Raw genomic sequence first — 11,935 nt, forward strand, 5'->3', positions numbered from 1 at the left:
AACGTTGACTAAATATACATGTTCTACATATACTTAGAAAGATACACTTCTTCTTAATAAAACAGCTGTGTTACATTTATTTTTAACTTTACAGATTTCGTTCACTAGGCTATAATGTGAGTCGGCGCTCAGGAATTAGCATTTTGGCTCCTCTATCTCAGAGTCCACAGAAACCCAAATTTAACACATAAATGTTCCCTTACCTTTGCTGTTCTTCCATCAGAAGACCTGGAAGGGTTTATACTTACCAAAAACAGCTTTAGTTTTGAAGTCTGTGTCTTTCGGTTATCAAACACGACATATTTCGGTTGAAATGCAGCCAAAAAGTAAAGTTAGTTCGCACCAAAACGTCGAAATTACATATTATATGTCGACTAAACTTGTCAAACTTGGTTCAGAACACAGCGTTAGCATGCTATATAGCTTCACCGCAATTCTCAGGACAAAGAGAAACACACGCATCGTTGAATCAATCTTGGAAGAAAGACAGAATGCGCGTGAGAGTAACCTGTTTTCTCGTGCGACCGAAAGGTTTCGGCCCGTCATTACTCTCGTGAGCGAGCGCGTGATTCACACAATGAGAAGCCCCATTGAAAGCGGACACCGCGCTGAAGGCATAGGAACTGTTCCCAGGACTGTAGGTGCTTGGGAAGGGTGGGGGCGATGACGTCAAAGTTGGGCCAACTTTTTGGATGACAAGAGAGAGTTTGGGAGAATGAGTGCCCTGAGAGTTCTGCTTTACTTACAGACATAATTTAAACGGATTTAGAAGCTTTAGAGTGTTTTCTATTCAATAATATTTATTATATGCATATATTAGCAATTTTATACAGATTTCTTTTCTGTTTACTATGGGCACGCATTTCACCAACGGGGGCAGTATTCTGCCCTAGCCTTAACAGGTTTTAAATGCATCTCATCTACTCTGTCTGCAAGTCCTCATTGGTCATTGCCTGTCTCTGCCATGGACATATCTGCTTGACCCTGATCTTCCATAGTTGTGCAGCACAACTGTAGCAATGATCACCTCGCATCTTCTTGGCTTGAAGTGTATTGAGCAAACACTGGAATCGATTTTTCCATTCTCCCTAACATATGCTCGACCATCCCTCTCGTACAGACATGAGCTCTTTTGTATCTTTGCTGCTCAGCTGTTGTGGGATTGATGTATGGAGTGAATAAAAAGTTACTCTGACCGTATCCACTGTCACCAAGTAGTAGTCCACTATGTTGTCCTCTCTGAAACTGAGCACACAATGAAGAGTTGAGAAAAATCCTTCAATCGTGAGTTGCACTTTTCCAACGGTCAACAATGTTTAAAAACTCTAAATTAGGAGTGCATACACCCTGAACATTGATGGAAAACCAGTTCTTACGGATCCTGTACTCCTCAGCATCAGGAGTTGATGGACACTTGATGGGAACATGACATCCAGCTATACAGCCAATCACTCCTGGGAAGTGCCCATATTCATAGAATTGCACTTTATAGTTGGCTTGGCCAGCAGCATGAGGAAACTTGATGTAAAGACTCCTCAGTTCACAAATGGCCCTGCAGATGTTGTGAACTCTTCTACACACAGTTGCTTCACTGGCACCACACAAATCACCAGTTTCACGATGAAAGATTCCAGATGCCAAAAACCTCAGTGATCAGAACTTGGAGAGAATTGGGTAAAGGCCTTCCTCTTTGAGACAGACAGGGAAGTCTAGGCTCAAGCATAAATATTATCTCCAATGCATTTTCTTTGTACATACGAAAGCAGTCTAGAAAAGCGATTTCATCAAAGTAATTTAATGGATTACTCCTATCCACAAGTACTCATATTGCTGGCCTCTGCAGTGCAGGTTGGTCTTCATTTAGATATTCCAAATAGTCCCTGCTCCCTCACAAACAGTACTAAGCAGAATTAATGTTTTATGGTTGGGGGCAGTATTGAGTAGCTTGGCTGAATAAGGTGCCCAGAGTAACCTGCCTGCTCCTCAGTCCCAGTTGATAATATAGGCATATTATTAGTATATTTGGATAGAAAACACTCTGATGTTTCTAAAACTGTTTGAATGATGTGTGTGAGTAGAACAGAACTCATATGGCAGGCAAAAATCTGAGAAAAAAATCCAAACAGGAAGTGAAAAATCTGAGGCTTGTAGTTTTTTAACTCAACCCCTATTAAAGATACAGTGGGATATTGGTTATGTTGTACTTCCTAAGGCTTCCACTAGATGTTAACCGTCTTTAGAAACTTGTTTGAGGCTTTTACTGTGAAGTGGGGCCGAATGAGAGGGGAATGAGTCAGAGGTATGGCAGAGAGCCACACAATGGTCACGCATTTCACATGAGAGGTAGCTGCGTTCCTTTGCTTTTCTGAAGACATAGGAATTCTTCGGTTGGAACATTATTGAAGATTAATGATAAAAAAACATCCTAAAGATTGATTCTATACTTAGTTTGACATGTTTCTACGACCTTTAATATAACTTTTTGAACTTTTCGTCCGACGTTCGGCTGGACCTGCACGCGCGTTTGGATTTGTTTACTAAACGCCCTAACAAAAGAAGCTATTTGGACATAGATGAACTTTATCGAAAAATCAAACATTTATTGTGGAACTGTGATTCCTGGGAGTGCATTCTGATGAAGATAATTAAAGGTAAGTGAATATTTATAATGTTATTTCTGACTTCTCTTGACTCCAACATGACGGATATCTTTATGTCTTGCATGGTATGCTTTTTCCCTAAAGTTTAAAAAAAATCTGACACAGCGGTTGCATTAAGGAGAAGTTTATCTAAAGTTCCATGTATAATAGTTGTATCTCTTATCAATGTTTATTATGAGTATTTCTGTAAATTGATGTGGCTCTCTGCAAAATCACCGCATGTTTTGGAACTACTGAACATAACACGGCAATGTAAAATTAGATTTTTGGATATAAATATGCACTTTATCGAACAAAACATACATGTATTGTGTAACATGAAGTCCTATGAGTGTCATCTGATGAAGATCATCAAAGGTTTGTGATTAATTTGATCTATATTTCTGCTTTTTGTGACTCCTCTCTTTGGCTGGAAAAATTGCTGTTTTTCTGTGACTTGGTGGTGACCTAACATAATCGTTTGTGGTGCTTTCACTGTAAAGCCTTTTTGAAATCAAACACTGTGGCTGGATTAAGGAGAATTTTATCTTTAAAATGGTGTAAAATACTTGTATGCTTGAGGAATTTTAATGATCAGATATGTGTTGTTTTGAATTTGGCGCCCTGCACTTTCACTGGCTGTTGGTGGGGTGGGACACTACCGTCCCGAATATTCCAGAGAGGTTAATCTCTTTCCCATTTTAACAGCCAGCGAACACTTGACAGATTCCATGCAGTAGTTGTTCTCACGACAGTCACTGTAGGTCCCTGAAGGAGTAATTGAAGGAGGCTATAGTAACAGCATGGAACTGGACTATGCCGCAAATGTGGGATGAGGTATGTGTCATGGGCAGTGTTAGTAGTAGCAGGGGTTACTTTAGTAGCATTGTTGGAATATCATTTTATGAGGATTCATGCCACATGGCTTGGTAGCTTGTAACTGGGAGACCAATGTGAAAACCGGGGACTGTTATTCACATGTCATAAATTAGTGATCTTGCCATAAGGGGAGAGTCTATTTAAAAAATATATATATATATTTATCCTTTATTTAACTAGGCAAGTCAGTTGAGAACAATTTCTTATTTACAATGAGGGCCTAGGAATTGTTGTCCTGTCGTCAGGAAATTAACAATGTGTTGCAGTGTGTATATTCCCGTGTGGAGCAGAAGATAACCGAGGACACGGGCTGAATTCTGGAGATTCAGTGTACATCAAGATACACCAGGCGGGGGTGATGGTCTGGTCCACACAGCACCTGCAGCGGGAAAGATCGTCATGTCTCTCCTCAGTGGGTTCATAGTTCTCACGTGAAGTGAGGTCCAGCTGCATAATGGTTGAGCTTGAAGACGCCATGACAGAGGAAGCAAAGCTAAAGAGAGAGAGAGTATATTCCATTATAGACATGCAGATGGGTTGGGTCTGGGAGCTACTTTAACCACTGTTGTTGGGTTGGGTTAGTTGCTTTATTGGTTAATGCATCGAATAAAAGGATATATGTTGGGGTAATTGTACACTGGACAACATTCTGAAGGCATTGGTGTGAAAGCATATACAGTGCTGAGTTACCTCAAGAGGATGTAAGGGAAGACTGGAATCCAGAAGAAAAGTATCCTGGAGGCATAGAGGCAGGCGAAGAGAGTGGGAATTGTCATGTTATCAGACTTTGGGTTTTCATGCATATATAATTATGCATCGCTTACCACATTTTTAATGCTGTTATGTTTCGTGTTTCTTGCTGCTTTTCAAGTCTTGTGCTATCAATCGCTTAGGAACCAGAAGGAGAAAGTTGAAATGGAAGAAGTCGACAGCTCCAGTGGACACGTTATTATCATCTATGAGAAATGGAAATACGATTGTGTATGGTGTGATCGTAGAACGGAGGCCATAAGTCTCTGAGTTTGTAAACCTCAGTGAATGTTAGTCATGTTCATTTGTATTTTTATTTGTTTATGTTTTATTATCATTGTTTGTCCATTAATAAGTAATTTCCAAAGTTATGTAATGTTGAACAGTATTGAGTTAAATGTTCAAAACAGGGGACTGATGGATTCTGGGATCTAACTCCTAAAACTTGAAATAGGGTTAATTATCAGGTATCATATTGAGCGCTATGGTCTAGAGAAGGTCTACACCAGAAGTTAATGGTTATCTGTAGGAGGAATGTTTATGGTAGAGGCAATTAAACTTTGAATGTACTGAGTGAAGGAAAGACAATCACACCTTGGCAGGCACTGATATGGGTGGAGAGCTGTGGATTAGTGAGGGAGGGGTCCGAGTTCAGCTCAGGTCATGTTAAGGGAGAAGGAACAGTTTATTGCCCATGCCACTTAATTTCCTGCCTAGCAACAGAGATGTAGTGTTTGGAGAGAAGGAGGAGGTTCCACCCCAAATTGGGTTACTTACACCAGCACTATTGGAATGTGTCTTGGTCGGTTCAGCTGTTCGACCCTCTGGGATGAATAAACTTGGTTTAAGATTTCATAGTGTCCGTTGAATTCTTACTGTGATAATTAGAACCTATCAGTGAGAGAAATCAGTCTTGAATATATTATTTCTATGGTATTTTTAAAAATGTTTTATTGAGGAAAGATTTAGGCAATATGACATTCAACTCAGAAACATACAATGTAAAATTAGTTGAAGATATGATGATAGAGATTACTTTGAACAAACAGAATGAATGATGATATAAACCAGGTACCATAATACAATCAGAAGATAAGCTACAACAGAGATAAACACAATTCATTGGTATAATCAAGTTCACATCTAAAACAAAACGTTACATACATGATCAACATTTTATCTTGGGTTGCCCTTTACTTCATGGCACTGTTTCCACTGGTATTGTCCTCTGGTCAAATAAATTGTGACAAACTTTTCCACATAACATGATTGTATTATATACTAAATATTTCAAATAATGCATAAATCAATTAACAAGCATATATGCTACTCAACCTGTTTGTCCCTCTGTTGTCCTCAAGTATTATGCATTTACATTTTTTAACATGCATCAGATTAAACCATTTTTTGTGTTGTCCCTTTCCCCTGACACATACAGTAAGAACACTAAAGATGGGTTTGATAAAAACAAAAACACACAAAACATTGTGATGAAAACAAAGTACTAGGCTATAGCAGATTGCAAGAGCACAGATTTCAGTTAGCATAAAGCCACAAAAACAAAAGAGGATGATAGAGCTAGTTGGTTATATCCCCCAACACCTGTAGCGGCATTAGGAGGATAGTAACTCCGCTGCAGTTCCACAGCCGGTGAGACTGCCTGCTGCCCTTTGTCCAGCACTTGAAGCCCAAGCCAGTTCTGTCATCAGGGGAAAGGTTCTGTTGCCTCTGGGAGAGTAATGGGAAAATATCTGTACTGTACATCATATCAAAATGCACAAGAAGACACACAATGTTTTAGGGTAATCACATGGTGAAAATAGTATCTATTGTTCTTACCCAAGTCCTTGACAAGACTAGGTTCATTAGTTTGGAGAGCTGTGTAGAAGGCTGATTTAATTGGTAGCCCTCCTGAGCGTACAACCTGAAACAGCTTCCTCATTTTTTTCTCATTGGTCTTGGCTGCATAGATATTGGAATACGTTTCATCTTGGATCATTTTCTTTCCCAGTAGGTCATCTGCTATAGCCATCACCATTGTGACTCTCTTGATTAGTGCACTCATGTGCTTATCCACAAACTCAGCATCTGGGATTTCAGTTGAAAGAGACACTTAGTACATTGTACAGAAGAAAGCATCAACTCGTATAGTAATGGTTGCAGAAAATATTTAATTAGAACAAACACAGCCTATAGCAAGGATGGCTTTTACCTGCAAGAACATCCTTCACACTTCTCTTTTTTTCTTTATCTTCTCATCATTCCTGTTGTTTCGAAGAGGAACCTGTTGGTGGGAATCACACAGCCTTCCATCAACAAATTGAGACCTGTGTAGTTCTGTTAGTGGATTCTACAACCATTTAAGAGGTGAAACAGAAACAAGATATATCACAAACATCATTTTATATACACTCTGGAGAAAATGCCAAAGAATTGTGAAAAGTGCAAAAATAACCATCAACCTCATTTTAATCTCACAGTGTCATTTGATTTGAAACTTTTCTTCAATTAATGTACAGGTAACTGTCAAAATAATGGAAACACAAAGTATATTAAAAGCAGGAGCATCCACACAGGCGTGGTTCCTGAGTTTATGAAGCAATGAACATCCCATCATGCCTAGGGTCATGTATAAAATGCTGGGCAGGCCATTATTTTTGGCTACCATAGCTATGTGTAAGGACAGACGCCGGGGACAAGAAGCAGGTACAGGGAGTGAACATTTAATGAATAACGGACATGAAACAGAACAGGAACAGAATACGGAGGGCATCTGGACAGGGGAAACTACAACAATGCTGATAAAGGGAACACACCAGGAAGCAGACAGAAATAGGGAAGTCAATCAACAAATGAAAGGAGTCTAGGTGAGTCCAATGATGCGCTGCTGCGCGTGATGGTGACTGGTGATGAAGCGCAGGTGCGCGTAACGATGGTGACAGGTGTGCGTAATGAAGGCAGTCTGGCACCCTCGAACGCCAGAGAGGGAGAGTGGGAGCAGGCGTGACAGCTAGGATGACGATGCACCCATACATAGCGCACTAGTGGTCACTGAATGGTTTGATGAGCATGAAAACAATGTAAACCTAATGCCACGGCCGTTTCAGTCACCAGATCTCAACACAATTGAACACTTATGGGAAATTCTGGAGCAGCGCCTGAGTCACCGTTTTCTACCACCATCAACAACATGGAATTACTTGTGTGAAAATGGTGTCGGATTCCACCAATAGAGTTCCAGACACTTGTAGAATCTATGCCAAGCTGTTCTGGCTCGTGGTCGGCCAACGTCCTATTAAGACACTTTATGTTGGTGTTAACTTTATTTTGGCAGTTACCTGCTCAGATGTCGTTTCCTTCCCCGAGCTGTGTTCTGGAACACTACAATGATAAAAATAAAAATAAAGTTATATAAGTCATTTCACTCAGAATAAATACAAAATATAAGACCAGCACAAACAAAAGCATTTGTTGATATGTGTCTGGAAGCTAATTGTAAAGGCAAATCATTCAGACTCTTTATAGAGGACATAGAGGACAACACAGACAAACAAAAAAAGACATAATCAGAATGGTATAAATGCCACTGTCTAGTCACTTCACATCATCACTGAAAAACCAAAATATTATAGTTTACTTGGACCTTTGACAGCTTATGTCAAAATGCAGTCTGTATTTCGGAAGATCCGTGTTATAGCGCGATTTAAAAGTAAAGACAATTTCACAAAACTAGCTTTAAAACTGCAACATTTTCTCTCATCCTCATGGCAAACTTTGTAGAATAGCAGGGAATTAGTTCAGGGATTCTTCAAAGTCGGGACAATACGTTTTGGTGGGGCCTCCCGAGTGGCGTCACTACAGACTCGGGTTCAATCCCGGGCTGTATCACAACCGTCCGTGATCGGGAGTCCAATAGGGCAGCGCACAATTGGCCCATCGTAGTCCGGGTTTGGCTGGGGGACTTTACTTGGCTCATCTCACTCTTGTGGTGGACCGGGCGCCTGCAGGCTGACCTCAGTCGTCAGTTGAACAGTGTTTCCTCCGACACATTGGTGTGGCTGGCTTCCAGGTAAAGCGGACGGGTGTTAAGAAGCACGGTTTCGCGGGTCATGTTTTAGAGGACGCATGACTCGACCTTCGCCTTCTGAGCATTTGGGGAGTTGCATCGATGAGACAAGATCAAAATTGGGGGTTACAAATTACAATTAAAAAATCATTTTAATAAATCTCGTTTTGGGCCATTTTATAAAGACAATATTTGTTTTTTGAATTTTTTTAATACTTTAAATATGATTCATTTCTGTATCATCTCAATGCCCTCAAATTCCCTTTACCAGAGCAAAGTATTCCAATTTCAAATTTTTTTAAATTTTTTTTTAACTGTCAATAATGGATATTAGCTCAAAATGATTGTCATTTTGTGCAATAGCACTCTGTGACTAAATAATATTTATCTCAAAACTTTGAATCCTAAATGATATGTCCGTCAAATTGGTCTAAAATCCTAAATTAATCTGGAATGAGCTATACTATACAATGTAAACTATACAATAAGGACCCCTTATTCATGTCCTCATTACATGTACCACAACAAGACCATTCATGGTCTGTAAATTTCTCTACTTTTGATAGATTTAAACAAACAATATTGGAATCACCACGGTCACAACCATAAACTGTCAACTCCATATTCCTGATAAATTCATATTCTATTTTAATCTTGGTTTTAAAATTGTACATTTACTTAGATTTTACAGTCATAAAGCAACATAGGAAAAACAACGTGTAAATTGTTGCTATGTTTACCACATGAATGAAAAAGAAAAACATATATTTTTTCTAAATCCGTGAAACATCAACTCCATCAGATTTTTGTCTAACGTTAACTCCGTCAGAGTGCTGAAAGATCTGATAGAATGGTGAATTTCAAATGAATCCTTTTCCATATTTCACAATTGTTTGTATTGAATTTGTATTTTTAGAGGAAAAAATATGTTTTGGGTACATGTTGTGAACTCCGTCAGTGATGGCTAACCCCCTTCAGATCAGACTTTTTATAGATTTTGAAAACATATTGTAGTCACTGTTCTGCAACATGTATTTGCTGTTCTAAACCTAAGGGTTAATGTTTGCTTTATAAAGGCTGTTTTATGTTCTCAATCTAGAAAAACTAATTAGCCCTGGAGCTACAAAACCAAACAAAAATAATTTTGGAGATTTGTATTACATATGATTAATGATCTGACTGCTGACAAAAGCAGCAGGATGAATTCTGAAGGGTTTAGGTCTATATTATCTGCTCAGAATTAGTCAAATGTTTAAACTCATTGGAGGGTGCTTCACAATGCAGATGGACAATGACCTGAAGCATACTGCGAAAGCAACCCAATACTTTTTAAGGCAAAGAAATGCAGTGTTCTGCAATGGCCAAGTCAATCACCTGACCGGAATCCAATTGAGCATACATTTCACTTGCTGAAGGCAAAACGCCCCAAGAACAAGCAGGAACTGAAGACAGCTGCAGTAAAGGCCTAGCAGAGCATCACCAGGGAAGAAACCCAGCATCTGGTGATGTCTATGGGTTCCAGACTTCAGGCAGTCATTGAATACGCTGATTCGGTGTGCGAGTTCATTAGAACGTGCGTTGAAGATGTCGTTCCCATAGCAACGATTAAAACATTCCCCAACCAGAAACCGTGGATTGATGGCAGCATTCGTGTGGAACTGAAGGCGCGAACCACTGCTTTTAATCAGGGCAAGGTGTCTGGTAACATGACTGAATACAAACAGTGCAGCTATTCCCTCCGCAAGGCTATCAAACAAGCTAAGCGCCAGTACAGAGACAAAGTAGAATCTCAATTCAACGGCTCAGACACAAGAGGCATGTGGCAGGGTCTACAGTCAATCACGGACTACAGGAAGAAACCCAGCCCAGTCACGGACCAGGATGTCTTGCTCCCAGGCAGACTAAACAACTTTTTTGCCCGCTTGAGGACAATACAGTGCCACTGACACGGCCTGCAACGAAAACATGCGGTCTCTCCTTCACTGCAGCCGAAGTGAGTAAGATATTTAAACGTGTTAACCCTCGCAAGGCTGCAGGCCCAGACGGCATCCCCAGCCGCGCCCTCAGAGCATGCGCAGACCAGCTGGCCGGTGTGTTTACGGACATATTCAACCAATCCCTATACCAGTCTGCTGTTCCCACATGCTTCAAGAGGGCCACCATTGTTCCTGTTCCCAAGAAAGCTAAGGTAACTGAGCTAAACGACTACCGCCCCGTAGCACTCACATCCGTCATCATGAAGTGCTTTGAGAGACTAGTCAAGGACCATATCACCTCCACCCTACCTGACACCCTTGACCCACTCCAATTTGCTTACCGCCCAAATAGGTCCACAGACGATGCAATCTCAACCACACTGCACACTGCCCTAACCCATCTGGACAAGAGGAATACCTATGTGAGAATGCTGTTCATCGACTACAGCTCGGCATTCAACACCATAGTACCCTCCAAGCTCGTCATCAAGCTCGAGACCCTGGGTCTCGACCCCGCCCTGTGCAACTGGGTACTGGACTTCCTGACGGGCCGCCCCCAGGTGGTGAGGGTAGGCAACAACATCTCCTCCCCGCTGATCCTCAACACTGGGGCCCCACAAGGGTGCGTTCTGAGCCCTCTCCTGTACTCCCTGTTCACCCACGACTGCGTGGCCACGCACGCCTCCAACTCAATCATCAAGTTTGCGGACGACACAACAGTGGTAGGCTTGATTACCAACAACGACGAGACGGCCTACAGGGAGGAGGTGAGGGCCCTCGGAGTGTGGTGTCAGGAAAATAACCTCACACTCAACGTCAACAAAACTAAGGAGATGATTGTGGACTTCAGGAAACAGCAGAGGGAACACCCCCCCATCCACATCGATGGAACAGTAGTGGAGAGGGGTAGCAAGTTTTAAGTTCCTCGGCATACACATCACAGACAAACTGAATTGGTCCACTCACACAGACAGCATCGTGAAGAAGGCGCAGCAGCGCCTCTTCAACCTCAGGAGGCTGAAGAAATTCGGCTTGTCACCAAAAGCACTCACAAACTTCTACAGATGCACAATCGAGAGCATCCTGGCGGGCTGTATCACCGCCTGGTATGGCAACTGCACCGCCCTCAACCGTAAGGCTCTCCAGAGGGTAGTGAGGTCTGCACAACGCATCACCGGGGCAAACTACCTGCCCTCCAGGACACCTACACCACCCGATGCTACAGGAAGGCCATAAAGATCATCAAGGACCTCAACCACCCGAGCCACTGCCTGTTCACCCCGCTGTCATCCAGAAGGCGAGGTCAGTACAGGTGCATCAAAGCTGGGACCGAGAGACTGAAAAACAGCTTCTATCTCAAGGCCATCAGACTGTTAAACAGCCACCACTAACATTGAGTAGCTACTGCCAACACACTGTCAATGCCACTGACTCTACTCCAGCCACTTTAATCATGGGAATTGATGGGAAATGATGTAAATATATCACTAGCCACTTTAAACAATGCTACCTTATATAATGTTACTTACCCTACATTATTCATCTCATATGCATACGTAGATACTGTACTCTATATCATCGACTGCATCCTTATGTAATACATGTATCACTAGCCACTTTAACTA

This window comes from Oncorhynchus kisutch, unplaced genomic scaffold (assembly GCF_002021735.2).
Source record: "Oncorhynchus kisutch isolate 150728-3 unplaced genomic scaffold, Okis_V2 scaffold2487, whole genome shotgun sequence".
Lineage (NCBI taxonomy): Eukaryota > Metazoa > Chordata > Actinopteri > Salmoniformes > Salmonidae > Oncorhynchus > Oncorhynchus kisutch.